The 20,380-nt window shown below is 49.5% G+C and overlaps 1 protein-coding gene across 10 annotated transcripts in view; it reads left to right on the plus strand.

The window, feature by feature from the left end:
* The window catches only part of SYNDIG1 (synapse differentiation inducing 1), a 188,279-nt gene that overhangs the window by 19,774 nt on the left and 148,125 nt on the right, over positions 1–20,380 (plus strand). The window contains exon 1 of one of the 10 annotated variants that reach the window (XM_017945084.3): positions 8,649–8,725. The exons of the other annotated variants lie outside the window; for them this stretch is intronic. The gene's annotated coding sequence lies outside the window, so the exon portion shown is untranslated. Of the gene's footprint in view, positions 1–8,648; positions 8,726–20,380 lie in introns of those variants that run through there. 10 annotated transcript variants of the gene reach the window in all.

Here is a 20,380-nt window from a genome sequence, read left to right on the forward strand (position 1 = left end):
TGTCTTTAATACCAGGCCTGGTGCCAGAGCATCCCTGGGTGCTCGGAGGAAAGGGACACGCCTCGCTCCACAGCTCTGGAATGGGGCATCAGTCCTGGGGTCAGGATTTTCCTCCTGTTCTATGTGAAAAGCCTCTTCCCCTGTTAGTCATCATTTCCCTGCTGTGACTGAGCCCTGTCCCTTGGTCTTGGCAAGTCTAAGCCCCTGTGGAGGCTGAGATTCCCGCAGGTGTCCTGACCCAGAACTGAACATCCAGCTTCTTTTAGAAGGCAGTGTTCTAGAAATGTGGAGGCCATGTTCCCGTCTGTATGCATGCACGCACACAGACTCATGGGGGCATATAGACACATGCACACACCATACTCAGACACACAGACACATACATGCACACATACAGTCACATGGACACAGACACTTGTATGCACACTGCCACATAGATACACACACACACACAGACACAGACATGCATGCACACACATGCTCACAGGGACAAGCACAGTCACATGCAGGCACACACAGACACATGGGCACACAGATATAGATGCATGTGCACACACACAGGCGCAATACATGCATACCTGAACAATGGACCTGAATACAGGTGCAATGCACACACAGACACATGGACACACAGACACATAGACACATGCACACACAGAGACGCATGCACACAGACACATGCAAGTACACATGGATGGATGCACAGACACATAGACACAGATACATGCACACACACAGACACACATGCACACATATGCTCAGAGGGACAGGCACAGATACATACGGGCGCACACCATAGTCACATGACCACACAGACACATAGACACATAGACACATAGATACAAGCACACACACAGATGCATGCACTTGGGCAATACTGCCTTTATGGAGGGGCGCTGGACATGGACATAGACACAGATGCAATACACACACCTGAACCACACATGCACACATATGCTCAGAGGGACAGGCCTGGATACACTCCCAGACTACACCATGAATCCACATGACCCCCACAGACCCATAGACCACACAGACCATAGATACATGCACACAAGGATGCATGCACATGAACCACAATGCATTACCTTGGAAGACACACAGACACATGGACACATAGACACATATACATGCACACAGAGACGCATATGCGCACATATGCTCACAGGGACAGGCACAGACACAGGCACACATCATAGTCACATGACCATACACAGACATATATGAATGCACACGCACATGCTTAAACAGACATACATTCACCACACACACATACATGGACACAGAAATGCACACACAGACACACTCATCCCCTGAACAGTAACCGCTCACCTCTATGACTGTCACTGCAGCATGGAGGGAGGAGGCAGTTGCCACTGGGGAACCAGGGGCCTCAAGTCAAAGGACAGTGTGTGGTTCAAGGACAGACTCGAGCGCCAAGTCAAGAACAAGAAGTTCCAACCACAGGCACTGGAGTGCGTTAAGAAGCCCCGTGGGCTGTTTTGTGTCATCACCGAGCAGGCCTGGCCGCCAGTGGCTGCAGTGCATTGGCGCCCGGGTTCATCTGGTGAGGGTGAGGAGTGCCATCTGTGTGTGGCCCCCGAGCTGAATCCACCACATCTGCTCTCACAAATAACAGAAGAGAGAGGCAGGGGGTGCGCAGCCAGGGACAGGGATCAGAGAGGCACCCTCCAGGATACCTTTGGGGCCCTGCACCCTTTCCTGTTCCATCCGCACGTTCTGGGCAGTGACAGGGACAGGGCAGAAGGCCCAGGGGAGTGCCTCTGTGGGGTCTGATGTGTTGTGGAGGGATCAGTGTGTGTCCATGCCTGAAAGAGGAACATGCAGATCACAGTTTCCAGAGTACTTTATGTAAAGCTCATCTTTGCGGCTTCTTGATTTTTATTTATAGAGAGCTATTTCACCTAAAATAGCAGTTACGCCTTGCCTATGAGCCCACGAGGATGGGATTTGCTTGTGGAAGTTTGGAAGTGAAGAGAGGCCTAGAGGAGGGGAAACCAAGTCACAATCCTCATGGGAAAGGTGGTTTGGGGCTGCCGCAGGCAGTGGAAGGAGCTGGGCATAAAGGAGGCTATGCCTGGGGCTCTGCTGCCAGTGTGCCCGGGCTTGGATCCTGGCTTGCCCCTAGCCCTTGGGAGATCATTTAACCTCTCTGTGCCTCAGTTTCCTTATGAATGAAGAGAGCACACCAGTTACACCTCCATGGTGTCGTCAGGATAATTACCTGGATGAGAGATGTGCAGTGCTCAGCAGAATTGGCATGAAGCAGGGCCGAGCATGACAGCTGTGGCTAGGACTCCTTATGTGGGGCCTCAGTCAAGGCTAGCACCAGGGAATGAGCTGATTGGAGCCCATCATATGGCAGGTGAAGCTCTGCTAGGAACCTGGAAGTGCCAGGCTCCAGGGCGGCACAGAGGAGGGCAGGCAGATGCCTATCAGCAATCCAAGCCGCACAGTCTGGAAATTTGCACCAGTCTGAGTGGAGGTAGAGCCAGGGAGGAAGTAAATCCCGGAGGAGAAGGCCTGGGCCAACATGTTAGAGCCCAGCAGCAGTACTGAGCCCACGTATGGAGGTGCCATGGAGTCATGGCCCCTGGAGCTCCTCGTGCATCTGGTTGCTGTGGCAGGTAACGGTTGGCCATTGAGGTCCAGGGCCAGGAAAGGACAAGCGCCATGGTGTGCAACAACCCCTATGGGACTGATAGTAAAACATACAGAAAATAATGTTTCAATAGCAATCACTGCTGCCTCGGTCCGTAAGATGCTAACCTGTTGGCTACAGTGAGTGTGAGGTCAGCCGCAATCCATTTTGGGAATTCTTTGAAGGCCAAATGGTGACTCGTGGAATACTTAATGAAGCAAAGTTAAGGGTTGCCCCTGGAGAACAGAGGTCTGTACAGGCTGGGAGAGCAGCCAGGAGAGGACAGGATGCTGGAGTCTTTTTGCAGGGCCAGTCATGTCCGAACAACACCAGTTCACTTGCCGTAGGTTGACAGGTGCAGCAGATGAAAGAGTGGCGAACCTCAGATGCTATTGCCTTGATGTTATTAGCTCCTGATTCTGACAGCGCAGGGCCTGGCCCAGGGCACAGCCGCGCACAGGGTTAGCAGCATGCCCTGCTGCAGGAGGGAGTTGCCTTGTCACCATCCCCATAGCAGACCCAGGACAAGGTCCGTCACGTTCCTGATGCCAGGGGATGTGATATGTACATCCCTCAGTGGCTTCCAGGTGCAGACCCAACACTGACACTGACCTTACAGTCAAATGGCAAAGTAGAAAATCCAACCATAACATCAGCAAAGGACACTAGCTTGACAGCACTTTGGAGTATCTGGAGGAAATTAAAAGTATGGTTATGCTCGAAGAGATTTCACTGAGTCACAAGTCTCTGGGCTCTTGGGCACATCAAGATTTGTGTCATGCACTTTCTGGGAAGAAAATATAATGGAAAATGGGGACATTCCATCAGGAAGTTGATAGTTTCCTTAAGTGCAAGTACTCTTTGGAAACGAAAGCAAAACAAAACAAAAATGATAAAAAATACAAGAACAAGAAATGCTGAAGACAGGTGGAAGGAATGAAAATAGTCCTGAAGCAGGCACGTGCCCTAGGCAGAGCAAGGCACACACCTGCTGAGAGGACCCCACCAACAGGTGACCCAGCCCGGAGGCTCCCAGCCAGCTCCGTGTGAGCAAATCTTCCCATCCCGTTGTGTCCGTGTCCACAGCGAAACTCCAGGCACCGCAGGGACGCTGGGGAGAACCTTCTCCATCCACACCCCCTTGGAATGTGCCCACCCCTTTTCGCTGTTCTGGTGGGCTTTTGGGTTCTTGTCAGGGTTGGGGCTCCACCAAGTAGCCAGAGTGAACACAGAAAGCAGCCCTTGAGCCTGGCCTTCAAAGAGAGTTGCTAAGGGGTGACTAGGAGATGAGGAGGGTAGGCTCAGCCCCGCCGCTTCTGCTGTCTGGTTGGAGATCAGCTGCTGGCCACCGCAGGGGACATGTGCATTGTCATCTATCTTGGGAAAGACTTTGGTAAACCTCCAAGTTTCAAAGGAAAAACAAAACCTCACAGTGGCTCCCCTGCAGGATAAAGGACAGCACCGCCTTCTGTTTTCTTCAGAGGCTGGCTTGAGCCAGGTTTGCATAATCCCCCGCCTAGCCCTGAGCTGGAGAGAGAGTGTAAGAGCAGCTTCAGGTCGGATCCTTACATCCTTAGTGCAGTTCCCCCCAACTATCCCCTCCACCTCTCCTTCCCCGTTACATTGCTGGAGTGTGAGAGGCCTCCATGGCCAAAGGGCTTCCCAGGGGAGGGGCCCAGCACCCAGCTTACCACCTGCACATCCAGCCCACTTTCTCCCTCCTCCTTCCCCTTTACCTTGCCTCTCCTTGCATCCGGCCAAAGTCCCACTCTGCCCTTCTACCTGAAAGCCAAATCCTCTAAGCAAAAGAATGGACACATTTTGCAAAGTGGCAGGAATTCAAGGTGCTGATGCACACGATGCTGGGCATGGCTTTGTGTGAGATTGAAGCATTGGTGGGGATGATCCTGCTGTGCTAATTTCACTAACGCCTGGAGAAGAGAAAATCTACAAAGCCTCAGGCAGGTAAAGGATATTGAAATTCAAGGCCATCAAAATATTGAGATGCCCTCAGAAAATTTAGGGAAGCCTTTGAGTATTTCTGCATAAGTCATTCTCTTTCCTGTTTCTGTCAAAGTCAGTTTCGTTGGAAAAATTACACAAGCAAAAAACCTCAACGACACTTGATCATTTTTCACTCCAACAATTAGCACATACTTATAATTATAATTCAAGTCATGTTAGAAGCTAAAGGAACTTACTTTCCTAGTCGTGGGTTTCCTTTATTGGCGTGAAGCTGAACTGGCCCTCGTGTGCACACACACAAGGGCACACACGCATGCACGTGCACACACATCCACACACAGGCATGGACACACACACGCATGCACACACATGTGGGCACACACAGACATGCACTGGCACACACAGGCATGGGCACACACACATCCACATGCACACATGGACACACGCACACATGCAGGTACACACACTGTGGTGAAGTTTGCTTCCTGGTTTAAGTAGATTTGTTTTAACTACATCTTCACCAATATTAAATATCCTTGAGGGTTTTGAGTTGTAGGCTCCATGAGGGAGTTTTTGTCTGGTTTTGTCACTGCTTTGTCAACTGGGCCTGAAATCTAGCACCTAGAAGAAGGTGCTCGAATGCTCAGTGGAGTTGGTGAGCTGTGGAGGGTGGTGGAGGAGGAGCAGAGCTCTGTCTCGACACTGTAGTGTGAGGAGCTTTACCCCCACCCTCAGGGGACCTTTGGGCAGCTGCAGGCTCAGAGGGGAGGCGTGGCTGGGTGCTGGGGGCACCACCAGCATTGGAAGAGCACTGAGACCCCAGGCTGGCCAAGCTCAGTAGGTAGAGAGAGAAGGAAGAAAAGATGAAGGAAGGGTCTTGGGTTCATCCCAACGTGTGGAGGCCTAGAGGAGGAGACCCAGCCCTGGAAGCTGGTGACAGAGCTGCGGACACTGGCGTTTTGAGATTCCTGGCTCTGGCGGCTGAGCTGGGTGCATCCCGGCCACACCCCTGCTTGCTGGGTATGGGGTGGGAGGATCTAGGAGAGAACTGGGTTTGAACGCAGCAGAGGCTTCACCAGCAAAATAGAAGGGCAGGGAAGAGGGCTGGGGGCGGCGTGCACGGCCGAGGACTGGATCACTGAGTGCAGATTGGGTAGCACGGCAGGGCAGCGTGTGTGGGACTCATGGTGTGGGGGAAGGCAGTGAAGGATGGAGGATTGAGCGCACAGTGTCAGGGAAGCTGCTGGGGGCGTGAGCAGGGAGGGATGCTGAGAAGAGCGGCCTCAGATCCATGCAGCTGGAGGAGCTGGCAGGTCCGAGGGTGACTGTGGGAGCAGACGACTCAGGAGGAGCAGTGGGAGAGATCATAGAAGTGGGGCGTGAGGAGCTCGAGAAGCTAGCACATTGGCTGGGCATTGAAGTCACAGAGAGTGGTGTAGGCAGTGGTGGGTGAAGGGACGGGGCGCCTGGTGTTGACAGCACTCATTCCTGGGGGACTGGTGCCACCAAACGTCTGTGAAATTGAGCCCCGAGGGACGAGGAGGAACAGGATACAGGGAACAGGCCCCCCCGGGAAGGGTGCAGGTGGCTGGGGAGGGTGGGCAGGACTGGAGGCAGCAGGGACCGGGGCCCTGAGGAGCCACCCTACTCACCCTGCCCCTTTGCCCTGCAGAAGGCTGGCCTGACTGCCCAGAGGAACCCCTACTGTGCTGGCTTCGGGGACCTCAGACGTGACAGACACCTCCAGCCTTCCCCATGTCCCGAGAGAGTACGTGGTGGCCCTCTTCCCCTCTGAGAGAGGCCCAGAAATGCCCTCGGTGCCCTGGCAGGGTGCAGGGCCTCAGCCCTCTGAGTTTTTGCATTATTATAGGAGCCTCTGTCAGGAGTGACTCCCGCTGCCTAAGTCCAGGTCCTGGGTTCTCATTCCTTTTATAACCATGCCCTGGTCAGTTAAAAAGGTAGAACCCAATTACAAGAACAGTCACGAATGCATCTGCAGTAGCCATGGTCATTGACAGCTGTATTTATGACGCTTCACACTGTAAATTTAAACTAAGACAAGGATACGACGCGGTACAATGGCCATGTTTCTCTACTAGGGTGGGGTTTACCACTTAAACTTTGTGACCCACTTTTATGACATTCTCAGGGGCACACAAGGGGCATCACAAGGGAAGGTGGATTTCCTGTCAACTGTTTCAGAAGACAGGACTACCCTCCAGGCCCTCAGCTCACTTCTCACTTGCCCTCCGGTCTGCCCCTGGCTTGCTGGAGGCCAGCCACTTGGCCACTTTTAGGGGGTCACCTCCCCATTCACTGCACATAACACTTATCCTTTATTGCCACCCCCACCGCAGTTTATCCCTCAGGTATCACCAGTTATGGTCCCAGCCCGCCTCGTCCAGTTCCCCGAGCTGGAAGATTCTCTGTCATGCAATGGCAGCGAGGTTGGGAATGTGGCCTGTGGTCTGGGACCAGGAGGGTGTCTATGATGCTCCACCTTCCACCTTCCCCTGAGACGCCGACTCACAACCCAGCCTCCAACGGCAGTGGGCATAGCTGGAACGAAGACACCAGAGACCATACCCTTATAAAAGTGCCTCGGGGTTTTATTCGGACAGAACAAGGATCAAGTCCTAGGACTAGGACTTCACTTTCTTCATGCACAAAACGAGAGTAATTGAGTTCTAAAGTTGACGGGACTCACATGTGATCACACTGGTGAGGTGGGCCAACCCCCTGGCCAAATGCTGGGCAAAGAGAGCTGCCGGGAAATGGAGGTAGTTATTATTTCTGTTTTCAAAAACTGAGCTTGACACCATGTTTCGGGAGCAGCAAGAGAGGGAACCCATCCTTCGCTTTTCCCTGTGAATGTTAACGTGAGGATACACTTGTCCATTCTGCCAGCTGTGCCACTGACGGGACTGCACTGAAGCAATGGCTGAATTTGAGAAGTGTTGCCATCTAGTGATACTCAGTCTTCCAGTTCATGAACATGGATATCTCTCCATATATTTAGGTCTTCTGTGATTTCTTCCAATGAGATGTCTTGTGGCTCTCAGCATACAAATGTTTCATTTCTTTTGTTAAATTTAATTCCTTAATATTTTATCCTTTTTGATTCTAAAAGCATGGGTTTATATAGTGGAATAAATGGAGTTTTTGGCATTGGTCACACCTGGGTGTAACTCTTACTGACCAGGTTTGTAAGGCAGGGCAAGATACTGTTGTGTTTTGTTTTGTTTTTTTCTGGACATCTGTTTCCTCATCTATAAAATGGGCATCATAATTTATTTCTTTTTTTTTTTTTTTTTTTTTTTTTTTTTGAGACGGAGTCTTGCTCTGTGCCCCAGGCTGGAGTGCAGTGGCGCGATCTCGGCTCACTGCAAGCTCCGCCCCCCCGGGTTCACGCCATTCTCCTGCCTCAGCCTCCCAAGTAGCTGGGACTACAGGCGCCCACCACCTCGCCCGGCTAATTTTCTTGTATTTTTAGTAGAGACGGGGTTTCACCATGTTAGCCAGGATGGTCTCGATCTCCTGACCTCGTGATCCGCCCGTCTCGGCCTCCCAAAGTGCTGGGATTACAGGCTTGAGCCACCGCGCCCGGCCATAATTTATTTCTACTTGGCTTAATGAGATGATCACTTGGGATAATGTGTATGAAAATACACAGCACAGGCCAGGTGCGATGGCTCATGCCTGTAATCCCAGCACTTTGGGAGGCCGAGGCAGGAGGATCACGAGGTCAGGAGATTGAGACCATCCTGGCTAACACGGTGAAACCCCGTCTCTACTAAAAATACAAAAAATTACCCAGGGGTGGTGGCGGGCACCTGTAGTCCCAGCTACTCAGGAGGCTGAGGCAGGAGAATGGTGTGAACCTGGGAGGCAGAGCTTGCAGTAAGCTGAGATCGCGTCACTGCACTCCAGCCTGGGCGGCAGAGCGAGACTCCGTCAAAAAGAAAGAAAGAGAGAAGGAAGGAAGGAACGAAGGAAGGAAGGAAGGAAGGAAGGAAGGAAGGAAGGAAGGAAGGAACAAGGGAGGGAGGAAGGAAGGAAGGAAAAGAAATAAAATACAGAGCACAGCAGCACAGTGTGGTAAATACTAGTTTCCTTTCAGATCTACAGTAAAGCTATTATTTTTTTCACATGTAACATGTTACCCCTATCCCGACACCAAAGCACAATATCCCCTGACACAATATCCCCAGAGTTGGGGGAGAAAAAAAGATCTATTTGCTTTCACTTTTGTACTTTAAATATTTAAGATTTTTCTTACCCTTATTTTTTCTTTAGTGATGTAATTTTTATCTATTTCTAATTCTCAATTTCTACCCCTCCCCCCCAGAATCCTCCTGGTACCTTTGAGTTTCTAGATCCAGCCTTAGTAGGCTTATTAGAGTTTTATATCTTCATAGTAGCACTAATACCATTTGCTTAATTTACTATTTCATTGCTAGCTCATATTTTCTTAGGAGACAGAATTTTATCAGAATTTTATTCTTCTGTTCTTACGTGTTTGAAATGAGATGACTGATGTCCAGACCCTGTGAATCAAATAAGTTTCTTCTGCTTCTCTCCTTTTCTTTTCTCTCTTTTTCTTTCTTTCCTTCCTTCCTTCCTTCCTTCCTTCTTTCTTTCTTTCTTTTTTTCTTTCTTTTCTTTTTTTTTCTTTCAGACAGGGTCTCTCTGTGTTGCCCAGGCTGAGTGCAGTGGTGCGACCTCAGCTCACTGCAACCTTCGCCTCCCAGTTCAAGCAATTCTGTTGCCTCAGCCATCTGAGTAGCTGGGACTACAGGTGTGTGCCACCAAGCCTGGCTAATTTTTGTATTTTTAGTAGAGATGGGGTTTCACCAGGCTGGTGAGACTGGTCTTGAACTCCTGGCCTCAAGTGATGTGCCCACATCAGCCTCCCAAAGGCCTGCGATTACAGCTGTGAGCCACTGTGCCTGGCCTCAGTTTCTCTTAATTTAGTATTTGTTTTCATTTAAGTCACAAATGGGCTTCTTAGATTTCAGGACAGTTAGGATATTGGAAGGGATTGGACTAGTCTTCCATATGCACTGCACTGCCCATGCCATACAGAGGGAAGGTAAGAACAGATGGAAAAGCAGCATTTCTTCAGGAACCTGGGGTCTCTGCCTAAAGTTAAATGGATACAAGGGCTTCTAGGCAACCCTGAGGACCATTGCTGTTAAAAAGAAAAACCAGCAGCTGGTGAAGAATATCAGCTATAGGGGCTGAAGAGCAGAGTTAGCTCATGGTCCCAGAGTGTAATTGAAGATCATGCCCTATTCTGATTTCATATGTGATCTGTGGATCCATTTCTGCCTGAACAAGATGGTAAACAATGGCTAAGTGCTGACAGTAAACAGCTTTTTCTTTTTTTTGAGACGGAGTCTCGCTCTGTCGCCCAGGCTGGAGTGCAGTGGCCGGATCTCGGCTCACTGCAAGCTCCGCCTCCCGGGTTTACGCCATTCTCCTGCCTCAGCCTCCTGAGTAGCTGGGACTACAGGTGCCCGCCATCTCGTCCAGCTAGTTTTTTGTATTTTTTAGTAGAGATGGGGTTTCACCGTGTTAGCCAGGATGGTCTTGATCTCCTGAGCTCGTGATCTGCCCGTCTCGGCCTCCGAAAGTGCTGGGATTAACAGGCTTGAGCCACTGTGCCCGGCCAGTAAACAACTTTTTCAACCTGGATTGTCCAGATCCATGATCTTACACTGGAATCTGAACACAGGCTGTCATATAGAGCAGACTTGGCCATCAGCGAAAGCCACTGGCAGGTTATTTAAATAAACACCACAATCTCACAGCCCTCATTCCAGGGCAGTTTCCCACATGCTGATCTCACAACCCGGGCCCTGAAGAGGTGTCCAATCAGCAGATTCTTTAAGCAAAAACAAATCAGCTGACTTTACTGAAGTTTGGTTGACACACAAAAAGCTGTGCATGTTTAATGTATGCAACTCGAGGAGTTTGGACCTCAGGGTACACCCCCTGAAGCCATCAGCATACTCTGTGCCATAAACCTATTCATCACTTCCAAAAGCTTCCTTCCACCCTCTTTATTTATTATTAGTAGTAGTATTATTTGTGATAAGAAAATTTAACATAGGGTCTACCCTCTTAGCAAAATTGTAAGTATATATTATATAGTACTTAAAATTTTGTACTTTAAATGTCTACATTAGCCATAGCCGCTGAGCTGCACAGTAGCATGCTAGGACTTTGTCATTTTGTATAACCAAAACTGTGCCTCTTGACCAACACCTTCCCATTCCCATCTCCCATTTCTTGGCCCTGGCAGCCACTATTCCACTCTCTGTTGCTGTTAGTTTAACTATGTTAGATTCCTCATATCATATATGTAGATGTGTCCTCGTGTGTCGGCCGTGTTCCGCTTAGCATAATGTCCTTTAGTCTTGTCCATGTCACAGATGTCACGATTTCCCTCTTTGGTAAGGTTGACCAGTGTCCCATGGTGTGCACACCACCTTTTTTCCCTTCATTTGTCTATCAGTAGGCCCTTAGGCTGCTTGCATACTTTGGCTGTTATGAAGAATGCTACAGGGAACACGGGTGTGTGGCATCCAGATGTACAAGAAGAAGCAGGATTGCCAGGTCATAGGGTAGTCCGAGTTTCCATTTTTTGAGGAACTGTTTTCCCCAGGGGCTACACCAGTCAGTAGACTCTCAGTAGGCACTAGTGTCTCCTGTTTTGTTTGTTTGTTTGTTTGAGACAGAGTCTCGCTCTGTCATGAGTGCAGGCTGGAGTGCAGTGGCGCGATCTCGGCTCACTGCCACGTCTGCCTCCCATGTTCAAGCAATTCTCCTGCCTCAGCCTCCCGAGTAGCTGGGATTACAGGTGAGCAGCATCATGCCCAGCTAATTTTTGTATTTTTAGTAGTCACGGGGTTTCACCATGTTGGCCAGGCTTCTTTCGAACTCTTGATCTCAAGTGATTCCACCGCCTCAGCCTCCCAGAGTGCTGAGATTACAGGGGTGAGCCACTGCACCCAGCCTAGTGAAAGATGGGAGTCTTTCCTGATCCAGTTCAGCCACGAGTGGTCAGAAGAGGAACAGGACATGAGGCTTTATGTTCTCGTTCTCAGGCCCAGTGGCACAGTTATTTCCAGCAGTGTCGAAGGATAATTAAATCTCATTCATCACCACCCTCCTCTGCTACCCAGGCAAGGCTGCACCGCATGCATCCATAAATGACAGGGTGTTTACCTATGAACACGAGAGAACTACCAACATGTGCCAACCTGTGATGGCATAAACACAGCAACTAATGTGGACTAGAAGTGACATGTATGGACTGAGTCAGTACCTGTCCAGAGTCACTGGCTTTGCCAAGAACCTAACTGTCCAAACAGCAATTCTCTATACCCTTCCTGGGCAGAGGCTGCTCACTGGTGGGCGAGAAAGCAAGAAAGCAGAAGCACTGTTGATAAGGCAAGGTATGAGCACTCTCCCATCACGTAAAAATTCTATACAACACAATGAAAATCTTTATACAAAGTTGATATCAATATATGTAAAGCTGATTCCTGATTATCAGCCAAGGGAGTAGGGATAATAGATGCCTTATAAATCATGCCAGTAATTTTCACTATTCTAATGCAAATAGCTGCACTGAGAAGTGCCATCACCACTCACTCCGTACCCACTCATCTCCCCGGATTTAGTGAGAAGTGAAATGGCCCAAAGGTGGGCATCAGGAAAGGGAACCCAAAAAAGGCCAAAGCCAGCTAGCCAGCCACTTCTGGGTTGTGGGTTTGCTGCCAAAGACTCTAGACTCAGTTTCTGTGCATCCTTTTTGACAAAAGCACCAGAACTTGCTAGCATCCCTGGTCCTCTCGGTGATGGTGATGTTTGATTTATGCATGTGTATCCCTCAAATGGCATTTTAAATGATGCCAAATGTGACTCCTATGTTTCTTTAAAAGTGAGTGAATATGTTTCACAGATGTCGTTGATAGAAAATGGCAGAAAAAATACAAATACCTTCTATGCTGCCAAAGAAAGAATGGAGTACCTTTCTAACAAGTGCTGTTTTCATCCGTTTTCCACGAGTTTCCACAAAACAATGGGTTGTTCAGGCATTTCAGTATCAACTTAGAGAGTTGGCTGTTTCTACTTGGAAAACAAAAGCAGATTCTTTTCTTTCTTTCTTTCTTTCTTTCTTTATTTATTTCTCTCTTTCTCTCTCTCTCTTTCTTCCTCCCTCCCTCCCTCCCTCCCTCCATCCTTCCCTCTCTCCTTCCTTCCTTCCTTCCTTTCTTTCTTTTTCTTTCTTTCTTTTCTGTTTCTTTCCCTCCCTCCGTCCCTCCCTCTCTCCCTCCTTCCTTCCTTCCTTCCTTCCTTTCTTCTTTCTTTCTTTCTTTCTTTCTTTCTTTCCCTCCATCCCTCCCTCCTTCCTTCCCTTCCTTCCTTCCTTCCTTCCTTCCTTCCTTTTCTTTCTTTCTTTCTTTTCTTTCTTTCTTTTTCTTTCTTTCTTTCTCTTTCTTTTTCTTTCTTTTCCTCCTAGATCCTCCCTCATTATTTATTCTTTGTTTTCTCTTTCTTTCTTTCTTTCTTCTTTTCCATCCATCGGATCCCTCCCTCTCCTCCCTTTCTTTCTTTTCTTTCTTTCTTTCTTTCTTTCTTTCTTTCTTTCTTTTTTCTTTCTTTCTTTCTTTCTTTCTCTCTCTCTCTTTCTTTCTTTCTTTTTTCCCTCCCTCCCTCTCTCTTTCTCTCCCTCTTTCTCTCTCCCTCCCTTCCTTCCTTCCTTTCTTTCTTTCCTTCCTTCCTTCCTTCATTCCTACCTTCCTTCCTTCCTTCCTTTGTCTTCATTCAAGTGACATGTGCCATGCTTGCTACAGATGATAAAATGCAAGTGCACCGCTGTGTGCAGACACCACAGATCCTTCTTTAGACTTGGCCTCCTGTCTGGCTCCACAGTGGGCTTAGTTAAAGCTCAGCTTTTAAAATGATGGTCCTGTCAGCCATGTCCATTGGAACATCAGCAACCTGCCTGACCAAGGAGGACACTATAGAGTGCGGGATTTATATTTGGAAGCATGTGCTGTGGAAGATTCATTCCCCATAAAGCAAAATAAATTGCATTTACGATCTTAGGCTGACAAGGTGTGTGCACAACTCTGGGGGAGCCCTGAGGGAAAGTTTTCTAATTAGTGAAGAAATATTGAAAACAGAAGTGGGGTAGCTGACCAATTCTACCATATAAACACTAAAAAACACAAGAAATGAAACTTGAAAAAGATATTTCCTGAAAGTGGCAAGCATACTAAAATAATTAAAGCTTTTAGGAAAAGAAATCTACCTATCCATCTACTTATCTACCTATGTAGATATCCTCTGTCTACCTATGTAGACAGCATATTTACATATTCCATCTATTTTTGTGTATGTAAAGTTTATTTTGTACTTTACATATGTAGTGTGTGCTTTGCTTTGCACATTGTACCTCTGCTTATAATCCACTAAAACTCTTGACAATGGCGATTCCGCTGGGACCTAGATGTCGTACCTGTAGCCTCCATATCTTCTGCAGCATGCATAGGGCAGTAGCCCCGGATGACAGCGAAGATAGCACATATGATGTGCTCTGAGCAGTAGGAGTGGATTCCATGGATTGAATCTGTGAATCCAGTTCACAGATATCGTTGATCACCCTTCAAGCTTATTTCAGGCCCTAAGCTGTGCTGTGCCCAGCCATTTATATGGCTGCATTTCTGATGGGAAGCTGTATAGAGTAGGGACTGGGGACAGAGGTCCCAAGGCCACACCAGCTAGGTTCAGATTCCAGCCCTGCCACTTATTAGCTGTGTGATTGTCAGTGACATACTTTGCCTCTCTGTACCTCTGTTCCCTCTTCTGGAAATGGGGGTAGTAATATAATGTCCATGTCACAGGGGGTTGTGATGTATTTCATGGTGAGGTGCTTGGCCCCTGTGCTTCTGATAGTGTTTATCTGTCATGCACTAGCCTCTGTCTTACAGAGTTAAAGAAGCACCCACTTGTGGTGTATCATCTAGGAGAGATTTATGCATCAGAGCAAGTAAGGCCAGTGCCTCAGGTATACCCACTGGGCACTCACCTCTGCAGGCCCCAAGCTGCTTCTGGCTGACACCTGTGGGCTTCTTCCTGGGGATTCTTTTCCAGCAAAGGGAGACTGCTCTGCCCATGCCAGGGCAAGCTAAGGGCCAAGAATGAATGGCCCACGAGCAGTCCTTGCCCAGTGGCAGGCAGGAAGTTGCTGGGCAGATGCCCCTGTCCTGATAGCTCTGAGTGAATGTCCTACACAGTCCCCCAGACGTTCTCACAGGGCTGAGCCCCAGCTGCTGGCAGCAGCAACTGGCTTAATCGCACATACCTCTCTCCTTCTTTCTGCTCCCTACTTTGCCTTTACCCAGTGCTTTCTGGAACCACCTCCCAAATGTACTGCTTGCAGTCAGATCCTCGTCACAGGGCCAGCTTCTGGGAGGTCTTGGGCATCATCCTGGATGCAGGAGTCATAGCCTTGTGGAAGCGGCAGGCCTGTTCTGCGTCATCTGTTTTCTCCCCATCACTAAGTGAATCCTTTCCAGGACAAGTGGTGAGCAGGGCTTGGTGTGTCACGTGGGAGGCAGTGTCTCTTGGGAAGCAGCTCTGCCTGTGCATTGATGCTGCTCTGATTCACAGAGCGTCGTCCTGGCCTCTCCAGGATGAATCATACCCCGGGCACAGACAGGAATGAATGTCAGGGAGACAGAATCTTTCAGAATCCTCACCACTGAATCTTCCCTGCAGAGTGCTGGGAAAGAATGTCTTTGAAACAATTATTTATTTGACCCTGGCAGCTATTTCAATGACTTTTAAGCAAGCTTTTTTAGTGACTTTTAAAAGTTAGTGTCATTCCATGGATGTCCCATTCAAATCTTTGTTAAGAACATGCTAGTTTGCTTTTCTAGATCAAATGCACATCCTCCAAGTGCATTGCCATTTGGCTTCTGGTAGGATGGTGTGAAGGCTTTGGGGCTGTCCTCTCTGTTAAAAGAAATAAAACACAAAGGTCACTGAAGAAGAGAAGTACCAGCACTGATTCATACAGTGCCTGCTGATGTGTCTGGAGAGCAGAGCGCTGACATGGGAGTTTTGTCTTTGCATTTATGTTAATTCTGCTTTAAACGCTGGTAAATTAAGTGGATATGAACTTAGCACAGTTATGTTCAGTGATCATTCAAGATGCCATAGCATGAAGCCCATCACACTTCCAAGTTTCAAGGGCCCTTTATCTGGGATGCATGAATGGACAGATTCATGGTCAGTGTCTCAGAAGCTTTGTGCTCTTCAGCTGAGCTTGGGAAGCAGACTGTGCCCTCATTCTTTCTTCTCCGTTGCTCGTTCCTGAGGACTGTGGGGGAAGGCAGGCGTCCCCTGCCAGAAGGCAGCTTGTGATGCCTGGAAATATAGCTGGGGATGCATTGCTTCTGCACGGTACTTATCACACGAGGCAGGGCGGACAGGTGGCAATATAACAAGATTGGCTAACCAGCTAACTAAATGCACAGGTGATCCTAACAAGCTGGAGGAAAAAGATTAGGAAAAATGAGATCACACCAAGAGGGAGGTGAGTACCCCAAATATATTTTGGTGTCTAGAGCTGGCTGTATGCTCAGCAGCAGTGCTGAGAGGGAGACACAGTCAGCAGCATGACTCACAGTGTCCACGCGGTAAAAATAGACCAGGGGCTCAGGAGAAGCTCGTCTACTTTTGCTCTGATATGGGATGCAGAGTTCTCATAGAAGCAATGAGTGTCATCCCCCAAAATCCCCCACTGGGAATGCCTCCCCAGACCCGCAACACTCCAGTGCCCCTGACCCTATGCTAGCTTTCCACCGCTCTTATCTGCAGAACTAATTTATTGAGCTCATGATCTCAGTCCCTTGGCGCTTCAATCCCCCTGACCCTGTGCTCACTTTTCTACAGCTCTTATCTGCAGAACTCACTCATTGGGCTCATGATCTGCCTCTCATCTTTAGGTCAAGTGTGAGCTTCACAAGAACGTAGGCTTCTTCTGACTGCTTCCCGGACACCCCCAGCACTGAGAGCAGTGCCTCCTGCAGGGTGGGTACCTGGGCATGATTTATTGAATGACTGGGTTGAAGACATTTCATGGGGATTGCTGCTTACAAAGCAGATCCGCGGGACCCGGGGAGATCAGTTTTATGCTTTGTGGATGTTCATTGGTGTGACTCTCTGATGGCTTGTTTCACTGCAGTATACATTGTGGCATAGGTAGCCCAAGGAGCAATGAAGTCGTACATAATAAAGAGACCCTATGCATAGCAAAAAGGCTTGAAGGAGCCCCTGGAAAGAAAACAGGGAAAGACAGGACAGAGACACAGTGAAAGAAACCCAAGCCCAAGCAAGCCCGACTGAGCTCCCTTGGCCCTCTCTGGATGCCACCCTCACCCTGGCGCTAGGTCTCCATCTGTGGCTCGGAGGCTGCCTGGGCGCTGGGACCTGGGGCTGTATTGTCCCTGTGGTGGAACATGGGTATTCTTAGTTTTCAGTTTTCTTCAGAATGAATCCGGATACAAACTTTAAAATCTGTAGCTCATGAAGAACAGCTTCTGCTTCAAAGAAGACCAGTGACGCAGGAACATAGAGAGTTGGGGGATGTCCAAGTTGAGACGGAGGTCTAAACGGGGATTGGCATATGCTGGCCCTCATGAGCCTTTGGTCTTTTCCCCTGGAGCTGTGTCACTGAAGAATTCCTGCAGAGCTGTCACAGAACCAATTCCCCTTCTGAAAGACCCTGTGGTTGCTGCACTAGCCCAGTAAGGATGTGGGGAAGCAAGTAGGAGATCGTTGAAGTGGCCTGGGTGAGAGGATGGTAGCTTGGTCCAGGGTGACGAGGGAGAGGAATCAGTAGGACTTGTTGATGCTTTGATTTTCATGGAGGAGGTGGTGAACAGATCCCAGGTGTGGGGCAAGGCCAGGTGAGCAACGGCAAGGCTGTTCACAGATGTGGTGGGTGAGGAGCCAGCAGAGAGTCTGTGCATGTCCAGCTTGCTAGCCGAGTGGTCATTGGTACAGGACAGGTGGCACCACAGCCTACAGGGGCATGAGCTGGAAAAGGCTGAACAGAGGACCTGGGAAAGAGCCATTGGGAAGACCTGGTGGGGGAGCAGGAAAACCAGCCGAGGGCACGCAGCCAGGGGAGCCCTGGGGAAATTCTCTCAAGAAGAAGGAAGCTGCTCAGGGTGTCATGTTTGTCCGAGGTCGGGCCTGGTAGGGAGAGGTGGCCATTCTGTGGGCTCACTGACGTTTAGGACCCCCTCAGCAGGGACGAGGGGGGCTCAGAGTGGCTCCTACATATCCAAATCCCAGATCTGCCCCCTTACTCAACCTAGCAGCTAAATTGGGGCGGATTTTAGGAATCCACATGGATTGCTCTCTTCTGGGGTTTTTGTAAATGGCACTGCAACATTTTTAATAAAATTTAAATTGCAGAGCAGACTGGATCCTCGCTTCCGCCCATATTTGCTGTTTCCATGTTTACTCCACTCGCCCGGGTCAGGTGTTTGTGCTGTCTGGATGCCTCTCAGTGTTCTCCTTAGGAGACCAAGTCCTGGACATCAGGACACAGTGGGGCTGGGACTTATTTTAGAAGATCAGAAATCCAAATATAGAAAGTGAGATGCTAGACTTTCCCTTTGCAGCACAGTTGCAAAAAATCCTGAAGCTAGAGACATGCCATTAAAAGAGTTGCAGCATTTTCACTTGTCTCAGTCTTCCTATTCTGCCAAATTCTGTGGCTTGGTAGTAGCTAGATGCAGTCATGAAAACAGCACTGCTAAGGGGAAATACTTTCTTTGTAACTGATCCAGAACATCAGTGCCAGGATGGCAGGAATCAGAGAGGGGCCATAGCAAATGCTGACCCTCCAGTGCCGACCCCAAAAGTACGACTTAGCTCCCACCAATTCTCAAACCCTGGCCCCAGTTTATCGTAAGTGCTTTAATTTGGCACCACCGGGTCTGGTTCATAAATAACCTCAGAGAGGAATTTCCATGAAGGTGAATGCAGCTGCAGCTGGGACCATACCCATTGCCCAGGTAAAGGTCTGTCTGTCCAGACATCCATATCCTTAGCAAGTTATAAGACAAGGGGCACGTGGAATAAGATGAGGTGGAAACCTCTATCTAACCATGCCACGTGCCAGGCGGCAGCACACCCACATACCCAAAAAGGGAAAGCGTGACTGTGATGCCACGTCTGAGTTGTCAGGAAACCACTCCAGGTTTAGGAGACAGAAATTCCCCCAAGTGCCAAAGAGAGGGAGAGCATGGCCACAATGCCCCTGGTGCCACCAAGGGCTGAGCTGAGGGTGGCCAGTGCTTTCAGGTATTGGCGCTATTATTTTTTTCTTTGAAAACTGAAGCAATAAAATCTCAGACTCTGAAGTTTCTCTTGAAGTCCTATTAAGGTCCACCAGAAAAAGTCCTTCTCTGGAAGCCCCAGCCTGGCCCTGCTGCTGGGATGGAACTGTGGCTCTGTGGGCCTAATCTGGGATGGGCCACATCTAAAATAAAAGCTCCTATGGGTTCCCTCTTTTAATTTAAATCCGCTGATGCTGTGGTGTCCAGGGCAGTGGCTCCTCCAGGACCTGGCAAGCCATGTTAGTGTGGTCCCAGGCAGTCCCACATCGGTTCCCAAAGTCAGGCATACCTGAGCCCTGTGGGTCCCAGTTGCATGTGAGGGGCACGTTTGAGTCACTCACACGGGCAGAGAAGCTGGGCAGTGGGCAAGGAAGCCCGGGAGCTCATTTAGTCATGAAGGGATTCTAGAATAAAGGAAGGATTTGGCAAGAGGGCCCAGGTATCTTAGATGGGCTCCCCAGAGTCCCCTGAGATAAGAATTTGGGTGCATGTAGCTTGCATGGGAAGTGATGCCAGAAAGCACTGGAAGTCAAGTGGGAAGTGAGCGTTCAGGGAGGCTGCCCAACACCCAATTTGTCATCAGCAGTTCCCAGCTGGGCAGGGGCCCCAGTCCTGCTGGTGACCATGGCAGGTGGAATAGGACCTCCTCTGAGTTACTGGTGGTCCATTCTCCACCTCTGCTTGTCAAGGCTGTGACTGTTCCTGGGCATTGACCTCCCCCTACAGTCTGCCAAGGCTGTGGCCCACAGGATCTTGCTGCGTGCTGGCCGGAGGATGCTGCCAGGGCTTGCCCAGGGGTGAGAGCTGAGACACACAGCCAGGCACCAGGAATGCCTGAACCTTTCTGATTTATCATCTGTATTCCCGCGTGGTTCCTGAAGGAGGAACAAGTAAGACTCAATACCCATTTATCCCTGGCTGGTGAGAAACAGGGCTTTTCTGGAAGGAGCTGTGATAAGCTCAGCACAAAGCCCCTCCTTTGTTGGAAACCCTGTTCCTAGCCCATCCCTCTCCAGCTCCAGGAACCCAGCCCTTGCCACACTCTGCTGCACCCGGGAGCCGGGAGTGTGGCCCTCAGAAGAGGCCCCTTGCCCGCACCTGCTCAGCAGGAAGGCGGCAGCTTCCTCCTTTGGCTGCTGAAGGTCTATGGGTGTGGGGGAGCCTTCCCTGCTAGAGATAAGAAACTGAGCAGGAGCGGGTGTGAGCAAGGCATCTGAGCTAGGCTCAGGCTCCTCCCCCATTTGACCAGAAGAGAAGCAGGCAGCAGGAGCCTCCTGCAGCCATCTGTTTCCTCCTGTCCAGGACACGCTAATGGGCA

Source organism: Papio anubis, chromosome 16, assembly GCF_008728515.1.
Source record: "Papio anubis isolate 15944 chromosome 16, Panubis1.0, whole genome shotgun sequence".
Classification (NCBI taxonomy): Eukaryota; Metazoa; Chordata; class Mammalia; order Primates; family Cercopithecidae; genus Papio; species Papio anubis.